This window comes from Bombina bombina, unplaced genomic scaffold (assembly GCF_027579735.1).
Source record: "Bombina bombina isolate aBomBom1 unplaced genomic scaffold, aBomBom1.pri scaffold_1369, whole genome shotgun sequence".
NCBI lineage: Eukaryota > Metazoa > Chordata > Amphibia > Anura > Bombinatoridae > Bombina > Bombina bombina.
The window spans coordinates 1-25,480 of NW_026512265.1; the positions used below are offsets into that span (position 1 = coordinate 1).

General features: G+C 37.6%; 1 long non-coding RNA gene across 1 annotated transcript; it reads right to left on the reverse strand.

Annotated features, from left to right (window-relative positions):
* Positions 1–19,106: 19,106 nt before the first annotated feature.
* On the reverse strand, positions 19,107–25,456 carry LOC128644196 (uncharacterized). Its single transcript, XR_008399947.1, has 2 exons — positions 20,377–25,456; positions 19,107–20,339 (listed from the first exon to the last, which is right to left on the reverse strand). It is a non-coding gene; the product is annotated as an uncharacterized LOC128644196 (long non-coding RNA).
* Positions 25,457–25,480: the final 24 nt, after the last annotated feature.

Sequence of the window (25,480 nt, forward strand, 5' to 3'; positions counted from 1 at the left end):
GTTTTGTGTGAGAACAGCAATGGATCTTAGTTACAACCTGCTAAGATCATCAAAAACCACAGGCAGACTCTTCTTCAACTTTCTGCCTGAGGCTAAAATAGTACAACTCCGGTACCATTTGAAAATAATAAACTTGATTGAAGATAAACTACATAAATTTATCACATCTCTCTAGCTACTTCCTATCGTGTCGAGAGCTGCAAGAGAATGACTGGTAGTGGCAGTTAGGGGAGGAGCTATATAGACAGCTCTGCTGTGGGTGATCCTCTTGCAGCTTCCTGTTGGGAAGGAGAATATCCCACAAGTAATGGATGATCCGTGGACTGGATACACCTTACAAGAGAAAAAGCAAATTTTTAGATAAAAGTAAACTGGAAAGTTGTATAAAATTAAATGCGCTATCTGAATCCTGTAAGTTTAATTTTGACTAGACTGCCCTTTTAAAATGTCGTCATGTAATGCATAAAGTGACATGAGTTTCACAATTAAACATTCAAGATTCAGATAGTCATTTTAAGGCACTTTCAAATTTAGTTCTATTATCAAATTTACTTTGTTGCCTTAGTATCCTTTGTTTAAAAACATATTTACATATGCTCAGCAGCAGCAATGCACTACTGGGAGCTAGCTGGTGATTGGTGGTAACACACGTTTGTTTCTAGTCATTGGATCTATCAATGTTTTCTGCCAGTTTCTACATCTTGCAAAGGGATTAAGCACATAGTTAAGTGCAAACAACAGTGTAGTAATTGAATTATCTAACATTGAGCTTATCATTTTGCACTAGCATGTCCCTTTAATGAGCTAGGTGGCTGGATGCTCACCCTAACCTTGGTCACTTTAGAGAACCTGCACACATAATAACTGAGCTCTTGGCATTGCATTAGTGTTATGTTACAATGTATAAATTACATAGCAATATTAGGTTACAAATACAGATGTAGGGAGGAGACAGATTAGATTTATGTTAGTACTTATTATATTAGTGCACAATGCAAATCGGAATAACCTAGGGCAGCGGTCGTGGTGGTCCACGAGAAGATGTTGTTGATCCTTGACACCATCAAGCAGGAATTAATCTCCTCTGATGGTGTCACCCTGGTCACGCCGCAACTCCCTACAGTGCCTGGCTGGACATCAGTGAAAACTGACGGAGGTGTTAAATTACAATCTCCCTACGCACATTGAGTAGTACTGCGCAACTTGCGTCGCTAGATTGTATTTTTAACTCCTCCCGCTCGGCGCATTGCTCAGAGGAAAATGCTTCCATTCTAAAGCCAGCAGAGATTGGTACAGTCTTGGCTTGAAATAGTGGAATTAAAGTTTCTATATAAAAAAAATCTTAAAATTTTTTTTTCTCTCTCCTATTTCATTTATTTTCTTTCCTTTACCTGTCTCTTTGTAGTAGTTTTCATAATTCCTTCAGATGGACTTACATCACTGTGTGTCTTCCCTCCATTTTTTTAATTAAATATTAATTATTTTTCATTCTAATAATTTTCCCGAGCACAAAGCCATTCCACCTGAATTCCAGTAATTGCCATCCAGCAGATCAGCCATATCCCACCAGTATTATAGTAATTGCCAGTAACATCAGTCGTGGTTAGCTCACATCCATATTGAGAGCTTTCTGATATAATCTTAATTTATGACTCCAATGTCTATCCATGATCATAAGTAGTTTTGAATAATTCCTAACTGGGGAGGTAACTTGGAAGTCTTGTGGTTCTTTTAAACATAATTCTTTTTTTCCCACTTTCTGCCTCTCTGTTTATAGCTCGAAGTTGACACTCACCCTTCATCTGTCATTTATGTTAGTGATCCACGGGATTCAAAATTGTGAGTTCAGTGGTCCCTGAAAGGTTGGCGACCCCTGACCTAGGGTGTATGAGACCATTGTTAAGTGTGCATGTCTGTGTAAATACAATGTCTCTTGGTGTATGATTTTATTATTATTCTGCTACTACATCAGAATTTGTATTGTTTAAATAGATAGATAATCCCTTTATTACCCATTCCCTAGTTTTGCATAACCAAAACAGTTATATAAATACACTTTTTACCTCTGTGAATACCTTGTATCTAAGCCTATTCTGACAGCTCCCTGATCACAACTTTTTATTTATTATCTATTGACTTGCATTGTAGCCAATTAGTGCTGAGTTGTGCACAACCCACGGGTGTGAGCAAAATATTATCTATATGGCTCACATGAACTAGCAGTCTCCTGTTGTGAAAAGCAAATAAAAAAGCATGTGATAAGAGGCTGTCTGTAGTGGCTTAGAAACAGGCAGGAATTTAGAGGTCTAAATGTTATAAAGTATATTAATTTAACAATGTTAGTTTTGCAAAGCTGGGGGATGGGTAGTAAAGGCGTTATCTATCTTTTTAAACAATAACAATTCTGGTGTTGACTGTGCCTTTAACCCTTTGATGATATGGTTAATTTGTCTACATCAAAACAACGATTGGTTCAGGACAGCCAAAAGGCTAGGACGATTTATTCTGTCCTAATGACGCTAAAGCCCAGCACGGTTAGGACGGAATAGAACGCCATAATGGCGGTAAAAGGTTAAAGGGACAGTCTAGTCAGAATTAAACTTTCATGATTTAGATAGGGCATGCAATTTTAAACATCTTTCCAGTTTACTTTAATCATCAAATTTGCTTTGTTCGCTTGGTACTCTTAGTTTAAAGCTAAACCTAGGTAGGCTCATATGCTAGTTGCAAAGCCCTTGAAGGCCACCTCTTATCTGAATGCATTTGACAGTTTTTTTTACAACTAGACAGCTTTAGTTCATGTGTGCCATATAGATAACATTGTGCCCTTGCCAGTGGAGTTACTTGTGAGAGGGCACTGATTGGCTAAAATGCAAGTCTGTCAAAAGAACTGAAATAAGGGGGCAGTCTGCAGAGGCTTAGATACGAGGTAATCACAGAGGTAAAACGTTTATTAATATAACAGTGTTGGTTGTGCAAAACTTGGGAATGGGTAATAAAGGGATTATCTATCTTTTTAAACAATAACAATTCTGGGGTAGACTGTCCCTTTAATCCATGGTAGTGTCCATAAATATTACACTTCTTACTTTAATATTTAAAGAATTATAAAAATACATCTGCATATTATATTTAATTTGTCTAGTATTTAAATGTCATTGCTCATTAGCAGGAAGTGTAAATGGATATTGTAAAGTTATATCTGCTTTAATATTTTACCAATGATCCATTTTAATTTCTTTAATGTATTATTTACAAATAGTTCCTTTATCTTGATTTTGTCATTTGAAATTTCTTTTTTTTTCCTATTAAAAATGCCACATATACAGAAAAACATAATTTATGTAAGAACTTACCTGATAAATTCATTTATTTCATATTAGCAAGAGTCCATGAGCTAGTGACGTATGGGATATACATTCCTACCAGGAGAGGCAAAGTTTCCCAAACCTCAAAATGCCTATAAATACACCCCTCACCACACCCACAAATCAGTTTAACGAATAGCCAAGAAGTGGGGTGATAAGAAAAAAGTGTGAAAGCATAAAAAACAAGGAATTGGAATAATTGTGCTTTATACAAAAAAATCATAACCACCACAAAAAAAGGGTGGGCCTCATGGACTCTTGCTAATATGAAAGAAATGAATTTATCAGGTAAGTTCTTACATAAATTATGTTTTCTTTCATGTAATTAGCAAGAGTCCATGAGCTAGTGACGTATGGGATAATGACTACCCAAGATGTGGATCTTCCACGCAAGAGTCACTAGAGAGGGAGGGATAAAATAAAGACAGCCAATTCCTGCTGAAAAATAATCCACACCCAAAATAAAGTTTAAATCTTATAATGAAGAAAACTGAAATTATAAGCAGAAGAATCAAACTGAAACAGCTGCCTGAAGTATTTTTTCTACCAAAAACTGCTCCAGAAGAAGAATACACATCAAAATGGTAGAATTTAGTAAAAGTATGCAAAGAAGACCAAGTTGCCGCTTTGCAAATCTGATCAATCGAAGCTTCATTCCTAAACGCCCAGGAAGTAGAAACTGACCTAGTAGAATGAGCTGTAATCCTTTGAGGCGGAGATTTACCCGACTCGACATAAGCATGATGAATTAAAGATTTCAACCAAGATGCCAAAGAAATGGCAGAGGCCTTCTGACCTTTCCTAGAACCGGAAAAGTTAACAAATAGACTAGAAGTCTTTCGGAAATTCTTAGTAGCTTCAACATAATATTTCAAAGCTCTAACAACATCCAAAGAATGCAAAGATCTCTCCTTAGAATTCTTAGGATTAGGACATAATGAAGCAACCACAATTTCTCTACTAATGTTGTTAGAATTCACAACCTTAGGAAAAAATTTAAAAGAAGTTCGCAACACCGCCTTATCCTGATGAAAAATCAGAAATGGAGACTCACAAGAAAAGAGCAGATAATTCAGAAACTCTTCTAGCAGAAGAGATGGCCAAAAGAAACAAAACTTTCCAAGAAAGTAATTTAATGTCCAGTGAATGCATAGGTTCAAACGGAGAAGCTTGAAGAGCCCCCAGAACCAAATTCAAACTCCAAGGAGGAGAAATTGACTTAAAAACAGGTTTTATATGAACCAAAGCTTATATAAAAACAATGAATATCAAGAAGAATAGCAATCCTTCTGTGAAAAAGAACAGAAAGAGCAGAGATTTGTCCTTTCAAGGAACTTGCAGACAAACCTTTATCCAAACCATCCTGAAGAAACTGTAAAATTCTTGGAATTCTAAAAGAATGCCAGGAAAAAAGATGAGAAAGACACCAAGAAATGTAAGTCTTCCAGACTCGATAATATATCTTACTAGATACATATCTACGAGCCTGTAACATAGTATTAATCACAGAGTCAGAGAAACCTCTTTGACTAAGAATCAAGCGTTCAATCTTCATACCTTTAAATTTAAGGATTTGAGATCCTGATGGTAAAAAAGGACCTTGTGACAGGTCTGGTCTTAACGGAAGAGTCCATGGTTGGCAAGAAGCCATGCGGACAAGATCCGCATACCAAAACCTGTGAGGCCATGCTGGAGCCACCAGCAGAACAAACGAGCATTCCTTCAGAATCTTGGAGATTTACTCTTGGAAGAACTAGAGGCGGAAAGATATAGGCAGGATGATACTTCCAAGGAAGTGACAATGCATCCACTGCTTCCGCCTGAGGATCCCTGGATCTGGACAGATACCTGGGAAGTTTCTTGTGTAGATGAGAAGCCATCAGATCTATTTCTGGAAGTCCCCACGTTTGAACAATCTGAAGAAATACCTCTGGGAGAAGAGACCATTCGCCCGGATATAACGTTTGGCGACTGAGATAATCCGCTTCCCAATTGTCTATACCTGGGATATGAACCGCAGAGATTAGACAGGAGCTGGATTCCGCCCATACCAGTATTCGAGATACTTCTTTCATAGCCAGAGGACTGTGAGTCCCTCCTTGATGATTGATATATGCCACAGTTGTGACATTGTCTGTCTGAAAACAAATGAACGATTCTCTCTTTAGAAGAGGCCATGACTGAAGAGCTCTGAAAATTGCACGGAGTTCCAAAATATTGATTGGTAATCTCACCTCCTAAGATTTCCCAAACCCCTTGTGCTGTCAGAAACCCCCATGCAGCTCCCCAAACTGTCAGACTTGCATCTGTTGAGATCACAGTCTAGGTTGGAAGAAAAAAAGAAGCCCCCTGAACTAAACGATGGTGGTCTGTACCACGTCAGAGGGTGTCGAACAATCGGTTTTAAAGATATTAAATGAGATATCTTTGTATAATCCCGGCACCACTGGTTCAGCATACAGAGCTGAAGAGGTCGCATGTGAAAATGAGCAAAGGGGAACACGTCCAATGCAGCAGTCATAAGAACCTAGAATTTCCATGCATAAGGCTACCGAAGGGAATGATTGAGACTGAAGGTTTTGATAAGCTGAAACCAATTTCAGACGTCTCTAATCCAACAGAAACAGAGTCATGGACACTGAATCTATCCGGAAATCTAAAAAAGGTTACTCTTGTCTGAGGAATCAACAATTTTTTTGGTTAATTGATCCTCCAACAATGTTCTTGAAGAAACAACACTCATAAAAAGCTGGAAAGGATCTTTCCATTGAAAATGAGCAAAGGGAATTGAATCCAATGCTGTTAAAACTTCTATGCATATATAGCAACTGAAGGAAATAATAGAGACTAAAGGTACCGACAGACGAAACCCAATACAAATTGTCCCTTGTCTGATAGAGACAAAGATAGTGACATAAACCATCTGGAAACCTAAAAAAGGTGACCCTTGCGTGAGGAATCAAGAGCTTTTGAAAAAAAGATCCTCTAACTATGTCCTGAAGAGCAAGTGAAACATATGAGATTCCGCATCCACAGGAAATAATCTGAATGAAAACAGAAAAATGAAGAATATGCATTTATTGTATCTAATGAAAACAAATAATGCTATCAATGACCATAAAAAGGCAGAATAGTTTGAATAAAACTCCAAAACCCAGTTCCTAGAAAAAGAACTGGAAGAAATACCCCAGAAGATTCCAGGTCTGAGCAGCGCTCGAACCCCATGGGTACCCAGCCATGCTTCAACAGTATCCAAAATATATAGGACAGAAACACACTGAAAGAAAGTGTTAGCCTTACTGGAATAAAATCAAAGAAATTTGGACAGAATAGAACCAAATAAATTTCAAAGAAGTCTTAACCTGCCCCTTACCAGCCAAGCTGGAATACGGCACGTACATCGCAATATTAGGGAGCTGATTTCGAACCCCAATTATAAACATGTTACTTGGGAAAGAACTAAGGAATTTGTTCCTTAATAAGAACAACCAAACTAGTATAAGCTTAAAGTTTAGTCTTAGAACTCAATCTTGAAGCCCATAGTAACAGTTAAGAATTGAATCCAATTATAATTGATTATCTTAGAACAAAAGAAATATGGATTTTCTTTTTTGTTTTTTTAAAAATCACAAAATTCTTCTAGCTAAAATAGCTAAAGACATAGATTAACCCTCATTTGCGAATATATTCAATAAAATGAAGACACAAATGAAATCATTAGCATGATAGTCCAGTTTAAAGGACCGGTCAAAATAGAGGACTTGCAAAATGCAAAACAACAAGACAAATGCAACAGCACCTAGTCTAGTAAATGTTGTCCCTTTAACAATGCTAAAATAAATCATAATCCGATACTTGATCTTAAAGTAAACAGAAAAAATGAAGCAATTGCAATATCACAGGACCAAGAAAAGTACCTGAAACTAAATAATTTTCCATAAATAAGATATAACTATATAAAGGAAAATAAATACTATTTTGCTATAAAAACAATAGCATAATTAGTAGGAGTAGAGATAGCTCCAATAAATTGGAGAACCCTCCAAATTAAATTTAACTGCTGACAAAGAATATAGTTTTTAAAAATAAAAGAAAATTCTCAGCCTATTCCATTCCCTAGTATGGGGAATTGGAAAGAAAACCTCTGAAATCACAGAAGAAAAAAGGCAGAAATAGTGTCAGCTATTTTTAAAGAACTAGTTACCTTAATATCCAAAATAATTAACACCTCTTCAACAAAGAACAAATGTACTTTAATAATAAAAAATTTATATAAAAAAAGTAGATTTGTTAGTGTCAATATCTGATGAAGAGAATTTCTGAAAGAGAAAAAAACATCATCAGAGAAGGATAAATCAGTATGTTGTTGGTCATTTGAAACTTCAATAATTAAAAAAAAAAAAAAAAGACCTAAAAATTGTATTAGAAGGCACGAAGTCAGACAAAGCCTTAATCAGAAAAAATATTTCTTATAAATCTTCTAAACATTTCTTGTACGTAAGAATGGAAATGTATAAAGCATAAATACTAATGGAATCTGCATGTAAAAGTATATCATAATAACTTAATACAAACCATAGCTAAAGATAAACATTTATAACATTTAAAATAAATGAACTTAGCTTTGGTAGAACTGAAACTCAGTTAAGCATTTTTCCAGAAGTGGCTTCTGACTCAGGGACAATCGGAGACATCTTGCAATATGTAATAGAAAAAACAACATATAAAGCAAAATTGATCAAATTCCTTAAATGACAGTTTCAGGAATGGGCAAAAATGCCAGTGAACAAGCTTCTAGCAACCAGAAGCAATAAATAATGAGACTTAAATAATGTGGAGACAATAGTGATGCCCATATTTTTTAGCGCCAAAAAAGACGCCCACATCCGGAACGCCGACACTTTTGGCGCAAAAAAAGTCAAAAAATATAATTTATGCTTACCTGATAAATTCATTTCTCCTGTAGTGTAGTCAGTCCACGGGTCATCCATTACTTATGGGATTAGATCTCCTCCCTAACAGGAAGTGCAAGAGGATCACCCAAGCAGAGCTGCTATATAGCTCCTCCCCTCTACGTCATACCCAGTCATTCGACCGAAAACCAAACGAGAAAGGAGAAAACTATAGGGTGCAGTGGTGACTGGAGTTTAATTTAAAATTTAGACCTGCCGTAAAAAACAGGGCGGGCCGTGGACTGACTACACTACAGGAGAAATGAATTTATCAGGTAAGCATAAATTATATTTTCTCCTGTTAAGTGTAGTCAGTCCACGGGTCATCCATTACTTATGGGATACCGATACCAAAGCTAAAAGTACACGGATGACGGGAGGGACAGGCAGGATCTTTACACGGAAGGAACCACTGCCTGTAGAACCTTTCTCCCAAAAACAGCCTCCGAAGAAGCAAAAGTGTCAAATTTGTAAAATTTTGAAAAAGTGTGAAGTGAAGACCAAGTTGCAGCCTTGCAAATCTGTTCAACAGAGGCCTCATTCTTAAAGGCCCAAGTGGAAGCCACAGCTCTAGTAGAATGAGCCGTAATCCTTTCAGGAGGCTGCTGTCCAGCAGTCTCATAGGCTAAACGTATTATGCTACGAAGCCAGAAAGAGAGAGAGGTAGCCGAAGCTTTTTGACCTCTCCTCTGTCCAGAATAAACGACAAACAGGGAAGAAGTTTGACGAAAATCTTTAGTTGCCTGCAAATAAAATTTCAGGGCACGGACGACGTCCAGATTGTGCAGAAGTCGTTCCTTCTTTGAAGAAGGGTTAGGGCACAATGATGGAACAACAATCTCCTGATTGATATTCTTGTTAGTGACTACCTTAGGTAAGAACCCAGGTTTAGTACACAGAACTACCTTGTCTGAATGAAAAATCAGATAAGGAGAATCACAATGTAAGGCCGATAACTCAGAGACTCTTCGAGCCGAGGAAATAGCCATTAAAAACAGAACTTTCCAAGATAACAGCTTGATATCAATGGAATGAAGGGGTTCAAACGGAACACCTTGAAGAACGTTAAGAACTAAGTTTAAGCTCCACGGCGGAGCAACAGTCTTAAACACAGGCTTAATCCTAGCCAAAGCCTGACAAAAAGCCTGAACGTCTGGAACTTCTGACAGACGTTTGTGTAAAAGGATAGACAGAGCTGAGATCTGTCCCTTTAACGAACTAGCAGATAAACCCTTTTCTAAACCTTCTTGTAGAAAAGACAATATCCTAGGAATCCTAACCTTACTCCATGAGTAACTCTTGGATTCGCACCAATATAAGTATTTACGCCATATTTTATGGTAAATTTTCCTGGTAACAGGTTTCCTAGCCTGTATTAAGGTATCAATCACTGACTCCGAGAATCCCCGCTTTGATAGAATCAAGCGTTCAATCTCCATGCAGTCAGCCTCAGAGAAATTAGATTTGGATGCTTGAAAGGACCCTGAATCAGAAGGTCCTGTCTCAGAGGCAGAGACCATGGTGGACAGGACGACATGTCCACTAGATCTGCATACCAGGTCCTGCGTGGCCACGCAGGCGCTATTAGAATCATCGATGCTTTCTCCTGTTTGATCCTGGCAATCAATCGAGGAAGCATCGGGAAGGGTGGAAACACATAAGCCATGTTGAAGACCCAAGGCGCTGTCAGAGCATCTATCAGTACCGCTCCCGGGTCCCTGGACCTGGATCCGTAACAAGGAAGCTTGGCGTTCTGGCGAGACGCCATGAGATCCAGATCTGGTTTGCCCCAATGATGAAGCAGTTGGGCAAACACCTCCGGATGAAGTTCCCACTCCCCCGGATGAAAAGTCTGGCGACTTAGAAAATCCGCCTCCCAGTTCTCCACGCCTGGGATGTGGATCGCTGACAGGTGGCAAGAGTGAGACTCTGCCCAGCGAATTATCTTTGAGACTTCCATCATCGCTAGGGAACTCCTTGTCCCTCCCTGATGGTTGATGTAAGCCACAGTCGTGATGTTGTCCGACTGAAACCTGATGAACCTCAGAGTTGCTAACTGAGGCCAAGCCAGAAGAGCATTGAAAACTGCTCTTAATTCCAGAATGTTTATTGGAAGGAGTCTCTCCTCCTGAGTCCATGATCCCTGAGCCTTCAGGGAATTCCAGACTGCGCCCCAACCTAGAAGGCTGGCGTCTGTTGTTACAATCGTCCAATCTGGTCTGCGGAAGGGCATCCCCTTGGACAGATGTGGCCGAGAAAGCCACCATAGAAGAGAATCTCTGGTCTCTTGATCCAGATTTAGCAGAGGGGACAAATCTGAGTAATCCCCATTCCACTGACTTGGCATGCACAATTGCAGCGGTCTGAGATGCAGGCGTGCAAAAGGTACTATGTCCATTGCCGCTACCATTAAGCCGATTACCTCCATGCACTGAGCCACTGACGGGTGTTGAATGGAATGAAGGACACGGCAAGCATTTAGAAGTTTTAATAACCTGTCCTCTGTCAGGTAAATTTTCATTTCTACAGAATCTATAAGAGTCCCTAAGAAGGGAACTCTTGTGAGTGGCAAAAGAGAACTCTTTTCTACGTTCACCTTCCACCCATGTGACCTTAGAAATGCCAGAACTAACTCTGTATGAGACTTGGCAGTTTGGAAACTTGACGCTTGTATCAGAATGTCGTCTAGGTACGGAGCTACCACTATTCCTCGCGGTCTTAGTACCGCCAGAAGAGAGCCCAGAACCTTTGTAAAGATTCTTGGAGCTGTAGCTAACCCGAAGGGAAGAGCTACAAACTGGTAATGCCTGTTTAGGAAGGCAAACCTTAGATACCGGTAATGATCCTTGTGAATCGGTATGTGAAGGTAGGCATCCTTTAAATCCACTGTGGTCATGTACTGACCCTCTTGGATCATAGGTAAGATGGTCCGAATAGTTTCCATTTTGAACGATGGAACTCTTAGGAATTTGTTTAGGATCTTTAAGTCCAAGATTGGTCTGAAGGTTCCCTCTTTTTTGGGAACCACAAACAGATTTGAATAAAACCCTTGTCCTTGTTCCGACCGCGGAACTGGGTGGATCACTCCCATTAGTAAGAGGTCTTGTACACAGCGTAGAAACGCCTCATTCTTTATCTGGTTTGCTGATAACCTTGAAAGATGAAATCTCCCTTGTGGAGGAGAAGCTTTGAAGTCCAGAAGATATCCCTGAGATATGATCTCCAACGCCCAGGGATCCTGGACATCTCTTGCCCAAGCCTGGGCGAAGAGAGAAAGTCTGCCCCCCACTAGATCCGTTTCCGGATCGGGGGCCCTCACTTCATGCTGTCTTAGGGGCAGCAGCAGGTTTTCTGGCCTGCTTGCCCTTGTTCCAGGACTGGTTAGGTTTCCAGCCCTGTCTGTAGCGAGCAACAGTTCCTTCCTGTCTTGGAGCGGAGGAAGTTGATGCTGCTCCTGCCTTGAAGTTACGAAAGGCACAAAAATTAGACTGTTTAGCCCTTGGTTTGGCCCTGTCTTGAGGCAGGGCATGGCCCTTACCTCCAGTAATGTCAGCGATAATTTCTTTCAAACCGGGCCCGAATAATGTCTGCCCTTTGAAAGGAATGTTAAGCAATTTAGATTTAGAAGTCACATCAGCTGACCAGGATTTAAGCCACAGCGCTCTACGCGCTTGAATGGCGAATCCGGAGTTCTTAGCCGTAAGTTTAGTTAAGTGTACTACGGCATCAGAAATAAATGAATTAGCTAGCTTAAGGACTTTAAGCTTGTTTATAATCTCATCCAATGGAGCTGTGCTAAGGGTCTCTTCCAGAGACTCAAACCAGAATGCCGCCGCAGCCGTGACAGGCGCAATGCATGCAAGGGGTTGTAATATAAAACCTTGCTGAACAAACATTTTCTTAAGGTAACCCTCTAACTTTTTATCCATTGGATCTGAAAAAGCACAGCTATCCTCCACCGGGATAGTGGTGCGCTTAGCCAGAGTAGAAACTGCTCCCTCCACCTTAGGGACCGTCTGCCATAAGTCCCGTGTGGTGGCGTCTATTGGAAACATTTTTCTAAATATAGGAGGGGGTGAAAAAGGCACACCGGGTCTATCCCACTCCTTGTTAACAATTTCTGTAAGCCTTTTAGGTATAGGAAAAACGTCAGTACACGCCGGTACCGCAAAATATTTATCCAGCCTACATACTTTCTCTGGAATTGCAACCGTGTTACAATCATTCAGAGCCGCTAATACCTCCCCTAGTAATACACGGAGGTTCTCAAGCTTAAATTTAAAATTTGAAATGTCTGAGTCCAGTTTACTTGGATCAGATCCGTCACCCACAGAATGAAGCTCTCCGTCCTCATGTTCTGCAAATTGTGACGCAGTATCAGACATGGCTCTATTATTATCAGCGCACTCTGTTCTTACCCCAGAGTGATCGCGTTTACCCCTAAATTCTGGCAATTTAGATAGTACTTCAGTCATAACATTAGCCATGTCTTGCAAAGTGATTTGTATGGGCCGCCCTGATGTACTTGGCGCCACAATATCACGCACCTCCTGAGTGGGAGGCGAAGGTACTGACACGTGAGGAGAGTTAGTCGGCATAACTTCCCCCTCGTTGTCTGGTGATAATTTCTTTACATGTACAGATTGGCTTTTATTTAAAGTAGCATCAATGCAATTAGTACACAAATTTCTATTGGGCTCCACATTGGCCTTTAAACATAGTGAACAAAGAGATTCATCTGTGTCAGACATGTTTAAACAGACTAGCAATGAGACTAGCAAGCTTGGAAATACTTTTCTAAATAAATTTACAAGCAATATAAAAAACGCTACTGTGCCTTTAAGAAGCACAAAAAGCTGTCACAGTTGAAATAACAATGAACCAAAATAGTTATAGCAACCAATTTTTCACAGTAACTGTATTAAGTTAGCAAAGGATTGCACCCACCAGCAAATGGATGATTAACCCCTTAATACCCAAAAAAACGGATAACAATTTAATAATTAACGTTTTTATCACAGTCAAAACACACTGTCACAGGTCTGCTGTGAATGATTACCTCCCTCAAAACTAGTTTTGGAGACCCCTGAGCTCTGTAGAGACGTCCTGGATCATGGAGGAAGAAATAGGAAGACTGTGAATAAATTTTTACTGCGCAATAAAGCGCTAAAATAGGCCCCTCCCACTCATATTACAACAGTGGGGAAGCTCAGTAAACTGTTTTTATTCAGAAACAAACGACAGTCATGTGGTAAAAATCATGCCCATAAAGTTTTATCACCAAGTACCTCAGAAAAAACGATTAACATGCCAGTAAACGTTTTAAAAATGAAAATTATGAAATGTTATTAATAAGCCTGCTGCTAGTCGCTATCACTGCAGTGCAGGCTCAAAAATTACATTAATATAGACAGTATTTTCTGAGTGAAATTCCATTCCCCAGAAATACCTCAGAGTATACATACATACATATCAGCCTGATACCAGTCGCTACTACTGCATTTAAGGCTGCACTTACATTACATCGGTATTAGCAGTATTTTCTCAGTCAATTCCATTCCTTAGAAAATAATATACTGCACATACCTCCTTGCAGGTGGGCCCTGCCTGCTATCCCCTGTTCTGAAGTTACCTCACTCCTCAGAATGGCCGAGAACAGCAAGTGGATCTTAGTTACGACCGCTAAGATCATAGACAAACTCAGTTAGATTCTTCTTCTAATGCTGCCTGAGAAGAAACAACACACTCCGGTGCCGTTTAAAATAACAAACTTTTGATTGAAGAAATAAAAACTAAGTTTAACACACCACAGTCCTCTCACACGTCCTATCTATTAGTTAGGTTCAAGAGAATGACTGGGTATGACGTAGAGGGGAGGAGCTATATAGCAGCTCTGCTTGGGTGATCCTCTTGCACTTCCTGTTAGGGAGGAGATATAATCCCATAAGTAATGGATGACCCGTGGACTGTCTACACTTAACAGGAGAAAAATGACGCAACTTCCGGCGACACGTATGACGCCGGAAACAGAAAAAAAATATTTTGCGCCAAAAAAGTCCGCGCCAAGAATGACGCAATAAAATGAAGCATTTTCAGCCCCCGCGAGCCTAATAGCCCACAGGGAAAAGTCAAATTTTAAGGTAAGAAAAAAATTGATTAATTCATATGCATTATCCCAAATATGAAACTGACTGTCTGAAATAAGGAACGTTGAACATCCTGAGTCAAGGCAAATAAATGTTTGAACACATATATTTAGAACTTTATATAAAAGTGCCCAACCATAGCTTAAGAGTGTCACAGAAAATAAGACTTACTTACCCCAGGACACTCATCTACAAGCAGTAGAAAGCCAAACCAGTATGGAAACGAGAATCAGTAGAGGTAATGGTATATATAAGAGTATATCGTCGATCTGAAAAGGGAGGTAAGAGATGAATCTCTACGACCGATAACAGAGAACCTATGAAATAGACCCCGTAGAAGGAGATCATTGAATTCAAATAGGCAATACTCTCCTCACATCCCTCTGACATTCACTGCACGCTGAGAGGAAAACCGGGCTCCAACCTGCTGCGGAGCGCATATCAACGTAGAATCTAGCACAAACTTACTTCACCACCTCCATAGGAGGCAAAGTTTGTAAAACTGATTTGTGGGTGTGGTGAGGGGTGTATTTATAGGCATTTTGAGGTTTGGGAAACTTTGCCCCTCCTGGTAGGAATGTATATCCCATACGTCACTAGCTCATGGACTCTTGCTAATTACATGAAAGAAATATTAATACTGTATAATTTGACTATACAAAAGCTATGTACTAGAAGAGACAACATAAATCAACTTCTCATTGTGGGTGAGAGAGATGAAAAGAAATTAAAAGTGTCCCTGCAGCACTTGTCAGCTGCTTGCCTGAGTATATTGTCCTTTAAATCATTGTTTCTCAACCATGGTCCTCAAATACCCCCATACGGCCAGGTTTTTATTATAGCTGAACCAGTGCACAGGTGAAATAGTCAGCTGATGGGTGAAAGCAGGTTAGTAACCATGGTGTTACTGATTATTTCACCTGTGCACTGGTTCATCTATAAGGAAAACCTGACCTGTTGGGGGTACTTGAGGACCCCGGTTGAGAAACACTGCTTTAAAGGGACATTAAACACTTTGAGGTGGTAATATAAAATGATAAATTGTATATAAAAAAAAAGTCTGCAATATACTTTCATTATTTATTTTGTCCCCCTTTTCCTGTAATTCCATTTTTAAATAGTGAGATTTTCAGTCCCTGTTAGAAATAGAAGTGCAGAACACTGTTATATTCCACACAGCTATTGGCTGCACACTCTAGTGATCTATTTATAACTGTCCGTAATTGGCCACAGCAGAGAAGGTAACTTAAGTTACAACATGGCAGCTTCCATTGCTATATACACATTACAACTTTAAATATTGACAAAATAAGGCTAAACAGCTATCGAAATACATCTACATGTTATTCTCAAACTGTTTTATTTTAATGCATCATTCTATCTAGCAATTTTTTTAGTGTTTAATGTCCCTTTAAATCACTATAGATAAAAGCTTTGTGAGAAGACAGATATAATTATTTATCTGTATGCATCAAACATTACATGGCACATGGGCACAATCCCAGGTTAAACAATTTAACTGGTTAAAGTTATTAAACACTTGTAAGAATGTAAAATAAAATGCAAAATAAGAAAAATCAAGCGCACAATAAAACCATAAAACCCACTGAATCTCCTTACATCCAGTATATAAGGAACAGCAAAGCTAAACTGAGTCACTTTCTGTAGACTGCACATGAGCATTTCTATATGGTACTTGAGAATAGTTCTATAAATCAGAAGCCCTTCCCATTTGAAGCCGGATTTTTTTGTTGTTGTTGCTTACACTCCACTGTACAGAAGCAGCTAACTGGCTCATTAAGCTCCCAAGTTCCTCCAGGCTGAAGTTAACTGCTTCCTCTCACAGGTCTGCAGGTTCCACTGCAGCCTAATAATCCCTCAGAGCTCAGTCAAGGGGAGAAAAACAGCTCTGCCATAGTAAAATGTCTTAGCCTAGGATTGGAATAATCACTGCACTGCAGGCCTCGCATTGTTATGGCAGAACCAAGACAATAGTCAGTATTCTGCATTTGTGACAAAGGGACTAATCACTCACTTCACAAATCTCCACAGTATCTGCTACACAAATCTCTGATGTAGTTAATAAAGTCTTGCAGGTTTCTGTGGTAGAGAAGGGGTTAACATGCAGCAAGAAGCTTTGTTGATTATTTTTTTAATCTGCAAGTGTGTGCAAGTCTATAGCAGGAGAGCTGGGATGAGCTTTTTGTTCTTTCTTCTAATAAATACAAATAGTAATATTGCTTTCATTCCCAAAACAAATATTTGCACGTTCTATTCTCCGTACTTTGATTATTTTGAATAAATATTATAGCACATATATACATATACATGTGTGTTCATGGAATGAATAAACATTTTTCTGTCAAAGTTATTCTTGTAAACCACTGAGCTGTAGAGTCCCCCTCTTCTATACAATTCATGTTTCTTTCACTTTAATCTTAAACAGCTTTGACATCACCAATTTTTTAGGGTACAAAAAATATTTTTAACACATTGAAGTGTTGCTCCTCCTGATATATAATCAAACAAATTCTAGTTACGTGTCCATTTTAGTGTGAAAGCCTGTTTTGAAACACATTAAACAGTCATCGATGCTGAATGAGCCAAAAAAATGTAAATTGTATCCCACTTAAAGAGAGACTAAAGTCAAAATTAATGAAGTACACAATTTTAAACAACTTATATTATGAAATTACACACACACACACACACATATATATATATATATATATTGTACTGTACTAAAGTTTTAGGCAGGTGTGAATACTTTAAAAAATATAGAAATGTTAATAGTTTATTTATCAACTAACAAAGTGCAAAATGAACAGAAGAAAAATCTAGATCAAATCAATATTTGCTGTGACTACCCTTTGCCTTTAAAGCTGCCTGAATTCTCCTAGGTACATTTGTGCAAAGTTGTGGTTTTGTAGGCATACAGTCAGGTGCATGATTAATAAATTATACCAAACAGATGCTAATGATCATTAATATGTAGGTTTAAACACGATCATTAACTAAAACAAATAGCTGTGTAAGAGGAATAAAACTGGGTGAGAAACAGCCAAACTCTGCTAACAAGGTAAGGTTGCTGAAGACAGTTTAATCTCAAGTCATACGTTATGGTAAGACTGAGCACATCAGCAAAACACAAGGTCTCGCCCAGAGAGACAGGGGTTTCCAGATGTGCTGTCCAAGCTCTTCCGAATAAGCACAAAGAAACGGGCAATATTGAGGACTGTAGATGCAGTGGTTGGCCAAAAATGTAGTGCACCAAATTAAGGACACATCATGCTTACTTCCCTTTGCAATCAGAAGAGGCCTAGCAGTGCCATCAGGTCAAAATTGGCAGAAACCAGTGAAATCAATTTACACTCATCTACTGTCTAGAGAAGTCTGGTCAGAACTAGTCTTCATGGAAGACTTGCATCCAAAAAGTCATACATCCGACGTGGAAACAAGGTCAAGTGACTCTACTAAAACATAGGAACTGGGGTGTAGAAAATGGCAGCTGGTGCTCTGGACTGATGAGTCACAATTTGAAATATAATTTGAAGGCAGTTTATTCACCGAAAGGCTGGAGAGTGGTACAAGACTGTGCGTCTGCAGGAAACAGTGAACCATGGTGGAGGTTCCTTGCAAGTTTGGGGCTACATTTCTGCAAATGGAGTTGGGGATTTAGTCAGAATTAATGGCCTCCCTCAATGCTGGGAAGAACAGGCAGATACTTATCCATCATGCAATATCCATCAGGGAAGAAACTGACACAAAATGTATTCTGCAGCACTACAATGACCCCAAACATACAGCCAAAGTAATTAAGAACTATCTTCTGTGTAAAGAACAGGGAGTCCTGGAAGTTATGGTAAAGCCCACACAGTCATGACGTCATCTAGTTTGTCTGGGATTACATGAAGAGACAGAAGCATTTGAGGCTTCCTCAATCCACAGAAGAATTGTGGTTAGTTATCCAAGTTGCTGTTTGAAACAACCTACCTGTCGAGTTCCTTAAAAACTATGTGCAAGTGCACCTAGAAGAACTGATGTTTTTAAGGCAAAGAGTGGTTACACCAATTATTGATTTGATTTAGATTTTTCTTCTGTTTACTCGCATTGCATTTTGCTAATTGATAAGTGTATGAATGTATGTGTGTGTCATCCACTTACATTACTGGTTTATATCTTGCCTTATACACCAGCAATAAAGAGTATTGTACACTTCATTTTATATAAAAACAATCATGTTTTATCTTTTGCATCAATGTGCAAAATCCACTTGAAATACCAATGAAACAAATGTTTTATAATTCTTCCTGAAATTTAAATAGAATTACTGGTTAGATTGCCTCTGTATTTCAATTGCTTGCATTCACTCATAAAAGCAACTCTTCTACCAGATTAGAATGTCTTCAAAAACCATGCCAAACATCATCCAAGTTTTCACACCGAAACTCTGAAGTTTTTGAACAGACAGCATTGTTTACAAATTACGTTCTTCTAATCGTTTATCTTAAAAGAGTTAGAGAAAAAACAAACAAAAAAAACAAACAAACATGAAACGATGGCTAGATTATATAAAGAGCAAACTCTATATATTGTGTGAATTTTAGCTTTGGAATGTTTTAATAAAACTTCAAATGGAATTAAATTTTACTATTTTATTTGTGAAAAAGAAAACTACAAGCAGAATTCATAAATAGACTTTTCTAATTAAAGCAGGAAAATGATAAAGTGGCTTCTATGACAGCCGTGCACATGCCAGCAACAGGAATATATTAACATCTCTTATTTGCTAGACAAAAAAAGCAGTGTTCAGTAACATTTTCCCGAAAACATTTAAAGACCTGTGAATTTCTGACCAGTTCACAAAATCACCATCGACACTTTAGTATGAAAAGGAAGGGAACAAAACCTAAAACAGACTGTCAGCTTTAGACTTTACAAAGAGAACTTTTCAAAAGCATTAGACAAGCTGTCTTTTTTTTTTAGGGGGGGGGGAATAAAAATACAGCTCATAGTTTACACTAACAAAAAGGTTCACAAAGGTAAGTATGTTTTTGACATAAACAAGCATTCTATAGAACTCGTTAACAAAAAAAAGAAAAAATAGGAAATAATGTAACCATTTTTTACACAGTAAATAAAAGGTTACATGTCATACAAGGAGCCATAACTGCTTGTGTGCTTTGGGAAAAAAACAAAAACCGCCATGGTTACTTACACTCTAAATGTTGGCTTTTAAACCATTTAAATTTACATACAAGCAAAGATTACTTTGATAGAATCAGAAAATCTTACTTTTTTAAATTCTTTAATAATTTAAGATACAATAATAAAAAAGTAGATTGATAACGGTCTTTGTAAGGCAGTTCAAAAGTGTCAATGTAAAGAAAATCAAGAGCTACTGCCAAATATTCAGAGACATTCGGTCCTAGCCATAAGAAACCAAGTACGCTGTTATACAGGAAAGAGAGGGGGAAAAAAAGTCCTTGCACTACATGCTACACTTGCTCTTGGAGTGTCCGTTTCAAATTGCACAGTCAAGTAAGATGTTTATCTGTGAAGCTTGAAAACATAACACTGCGATTTTTATTACCTCCTGTCACTGAAAACCATGTACGTATAGTCTTTACTAAATTAGCCAGGGTGGATTCTGCATGAGTTACCTACTCGACAGGTCATAAGAGGATAGACATTTTCTGATAAATATAATTTGGGAAAAGTCAGTAAAGTTATTCTGTCTGGGGGGGAAAAAATTATGAACAAGCATTTATAGGCCATTGTGAAATTTCTGTAATGTGTGTGCTTGAGAATTACTCCTTTACCTTGCTCATTGGTGGTGACAACTTTTATATATTAAAGGGACAGTCAACAGCCTTTATTACCTGTTCCCTAGTTTTGCACAGCCAACACTGTTATATTAATACACTTTTTACCTCTGTGATTAACTTGTATCTAAGCATCTTCTGACAGCCCCCTGATCACATGACTTTATTTATGATCTATTGACTTGCATTTTATCCAATTAATGCAGTGTCTGCCACAACCCATGGGCGTGAGCACAATGTTATCTATTTGGCTCACATGAACTAGCACTCCCCTGTTGTGTAAAGCAAATAAAAAAGCATGTGATAAGAGGCTGTCTTTAGTGGCTTAGAAACAAGCAAGGATTTAAAGGGACACTAAACCCACATTTTTTCTTTCATGATTCAGGTAGAGCATGCAATTTTAAGCAACTTTCTAATTTACTCCCATTATCAAAAAAAAATTTGTTCTCTTGCTATTTTTATTTAAAAAGCAGGAATGTGATGCATAGGAGCCGACCCATTTTTGGTTGAGAACCTGGGTTATGCTTGCTTATTGTTGGGTAAATGTAATCCTCCAATAAGCAAGCGCTATCCATGGTGCTGAACCTAAAATGGGCTGACGGCTAAGATTTATATTCCTGCTTTTAAAATAAAGATAGCAAGAGAACGAAGAAAAATTGATAATAGGAGTTAATTAGAAAGTTGATTCAAATTTCATGCTCTATCTGAATCATGAAAGAAAACATTTCAGTTTCAGTGTCCCTTTACGTGTTATAAAGTATATTAATATAACAATGTCGGTTGTGCAATGCAGGGGAATGGATAGTAAAGGCATTGTCTATCTTTTTAAACAAAAACAATTTTGGTGTTGAATGTCCCTTTAACAGTCGCAGATGATAAACAGATTCTAAAGATTATACATAAAGATACAATTATTAAGGGAGTAATAAAGTCTCTTCACTTATTAAATGAAATTTTTTGTTACCAGAAACCAAGCTGCCAATCACATTCTAAGTCAGTACTCTGACAGTTTTGCTCAAAACTTCTACAAGATCAGAACCTTAACTAATGAAGAAACCGATTGGCTGGGCTAAAAAAACGCTGTGCAGGTTGTGAGGTTGAGGTCTTAGACTGAAGTGGTAATTTAGCTTCTAGCAGTTACAAACACTTTTTAACATCATGCAGGACTTTTTAAAAGAGCATACACCTGTCTATTATAATGCGACAACATGTCAAAGCATACATAATTTACCTTACTGTAAACTTCTGTTTCTCTCTCTTTGAAACAGTTAAATAAAACGCTTGCTCCTGTAAATTACTGCCATTATAGGTATGGATTGAACACGAGCGTGCCCACAACCAATCTAATGCATATAAGCTTTACAGGAGTGTGCAGGGGCAAGTGCCAGAAAAATGTGGGGGCTTTGAAGACTTCCTCCTCTTTTTTAAATCTTCAGATAGGCAATTTATTAATATATGCCTATAGTATAAAGTTCTCACTAAATACGGTTCAATTTTAAAGAGTGTTTTATCCTTTTATGTAAGAATGCTTTAACTCATGTAGGTGTTATGTCCTCTAACAGCAAAAAATGGGGATTTAAAAAAAAATAAAAAAATAGAAAATACGATTGAACACCCTAAATTTTACATAATAAAAAAAAAAAATCTCAGAATTCTAAAACTCAAATGAGACACCTGCTATTCAAAGTATGCTGCACAAGCTATATTTTAGTGGAGAATACTCTCTGGGTGTAAAGCTTTACTTTGTCATCATTGTAAAATGAATCTTTAATTTTATGATGTGAGCTTTATGTCACAATTATTTTGACCTTTTGATCCACTGTTTGTGAGGCCGTCTTCAATGCTAATAGCTCCAGACACCAGTGCAAAATCTTATTGATTGCTTGCTACACTCAAAAGGGAGAGGGGATGTTAAAGTTGCTTTGATACCTCCAGTTCATATTGTTTTAAAAATCAAGAACCTTGTATGGTTTTAAATGTTAAAATCAATTTAAGAATATTGACACTATGAAAATGTAAACAAATAATTACAAATGATTGATTTGAAGCAGTAGAAGTTGGTTATCATATTTTTATATCTTACTTTTTTTTCTGAATTTGGAAGATTGTCTGCTAAAGTCCCCAGACCATCAATGAAATTGTTAAATGGACATAATGATGCAATAGCAAAAAATGCTTTAACCTGCTATATAATTTTAGTATTGTACTACTGAATAACGTCAATTGGTTTTAACACCTAGAACTTAAAGGGACATTAAACTGCTGTGCACAACTACAAAATAATAGTAACTACTATGTTATTGTATTTCATCTTGTTCCTGCACCTCTTCAAATCAGCTATCCTGTTTTAATAGCTTAAAGGGACATTAAACTCAAAATAACCGATAGAAAGAATGATGCGCTTAAAGAAAAGATTAGTTTGAGAATAACAAGTAGATGTATTTTTTGAAGTTTCATTAGTTGCTTGAATATTGACAAAATAAGTAACGTTTAAGTGTCTATAACACAATGGGAGCTGCCATGTTGTAACGTAGGTTACCTTCTCTGCTGTGGCCAATTAGGTACAGTTATACATAGGTCACTATAGTGTGCAGCCAAGCTGTGTGGAATATAACAGTGTTCTGCACTTCCATTTCTAACAGGAACTGAAAAGATTACAATTGTAGAATGGAATTACAGTAAAAGGGAACAAAATAAATAATGGATTTTTTTTTTTTTATATATGCAATCTATAACTTTATATTACAATCTCAATGTGTTTAAGTTCCCTTTAAAGGTGCCAGATGCTGAAGCTCCGCCTCTTTGTACAGCGTGCTGCCATCTTGGAGCTCAGGTATCCCAGTCTGTGACAGAAGCAGTAGCATTTACATATCAAATAGGTTGTCAACTTCTTGACAACTGTATAATTTGCTTCAGGTTAGGGTGCTTGGTACAAACCGAAAGCTGTACATTTTTACATTTGCTGCATTGCTATATATTATTGTTGAGTGCTTATTTAATTATATTTTATGTAACTTTAAAACTATGTAAAAAAAAAGGCAAAAATGTAAAACTCACATAATGCATCATGCACACTTACTCCAAGTAAATGATACAGCTGTATAAAATTAGCCAATATTACTGATCTGTGAGTGTGCACAGCTTCTGTCACAGGCGGTGAGAATACCTGAGCTCCAAAATGGCGGCGCCCAGCATGAAAAGGCGGAGTTTCAGTATCTGCCACCTTTAAGCTATTAAAACAGGAAAACTGAATTGAAAAGAGCTGCAGGAAAAATTTAAATGCAAAAACATAGTGAGTAGTTGCTATTCTTTTGTAGTTGTGTCTCTTTAAAATCTGCACGAGCACCAAAGCACTTTTGCTCCTTAGCTGGACATGGCTGGTTACCGCATTTTCGTAGATCCCACATGGGATATTATGTGATTGGCTTAAATGCTTGGTGGAGGCGTTGCTGGTTCAGGCAATTACATACCCGTACCCGGTGGAGGTGTTTCTGCACGCACAAATCATCTGTAATTCTGCATAAATAAAATCACTGCCTCACACCTGAATATAACTTATACAAAATAAATTCCAGTAAATATGGAGCCTAAACACACAATGATAATTCATACAAGTAATAAAATACGTATTTGATGTGAACAAGATTAAACGTGTTATATATTTAGGGATGGTGTGCTAATAAAGTAAATTGGAAGTAAGTGAAGCGTGCAGAGAGCTCGGTGACTGAGAAGATGGTGCAGGAATGTTTTCAGTCTCTACAACTTCATAGTAGGGATTAGTGTTTAACCCGGTTTGCCAAATATCAGTGTAACAGCTAAACTTATAAAGGTTATGTCCCTTTAAAAAAACAAACTATAATTTGGTGACAATATAGGAAATACTCTGTGCATGAGTCGGTGATTGCATATACCTAAATATATATAACACGTTTAATCTCATTTACATCAAATACATATTTTATTAGTTGTAAGAATTATCAAGTGTTTAAGCTCCATATTTAGTAGTGTTTATTTTGTATAATTTATTTTCAATGTGAGGCAGTGATTTTATTTATTTAGATGATGATAATGTGCAGAAACGCATCCACCGGGGTGTGCAATTGCCTGAACCAGCAACGCCTTCACCGGGCGTTCCAGCCAATCACAAAATATCCCATATGGGATCTGCAAAAATGCCTGTTGACTGGTGTCAATGTCCATATGCTGCTCCTGATTGGCTCACTGGCCAAGCCCAGCCCAATGGCGTAACAATATATTGCTAAGGTGCTAAGACATAGTTAAACACAGAGGCATGCAGTAACATATTCCCTGCGCTATTATGTTCCTGTATAGAGGCCAACCTAACAAAATTCAAGCATAGTGTTTCAAATATAAAAAAAAAACAGGAAATAAAATATTTTAGAATATTCAGGGTCCATGGAAACTTTGCATGTGTGCCTCATAATGTGCATTAATGCCTGTAAAATCCCAGAAGTCAATGCTCTTAAAATGTTATCAATGAGTATTACAAAAATGCTTTATCAAAAAGTAACATTTAATGATCAAATTTTACATTTCAAGTGTTGATCTCCATAGATTTCAATGGATGTCTATGGGAATTAAAGGGACAGTAAAGTCAAACAAACTGCAATAGATTGTCTAGAGTATGACATTTTTAAACAACTTTCCAATTTACTTCTGTTATCAATTTTGTTTAGTTCTCTTGGTAATCTTTGTTAAATAGTAATCTTAGGTGAGATCAGGAGTGTGCACGTGTCTCTAGTTTGCAACATTGTTTATAGCAATGTTATACAGTTACAAACATTGCTGCCATAGACTGCTAAAGATACGTGCACACTTCTGAGCTCCTATCAGCCTATGTTGCTTTACTCTTAACAAAGAATATCAAAAGAACAAAGCAAATTTGATAATATAAGTAAACTGCAATGTTGTTTTAAATTGCATGCTCTATCTGAATCATGAAAGTTTAATTTTTACTTTATTGACCCTTTAACATAAAAAATTGTATTTGATTATCTAAATTTTTTACATTCGATATTCAAAAGCCAAAAGAAATATTCAAATGGCAGAATGAATGTCACGGGGAACATTTATTCTGCCCTTTGAATATTAAAATGCAGAGACATTCTCCCTTCCCTAAAATTTTGTATCTGCCCCTAATTTGTTTTGTGTAACATTAAAAAAAAAAA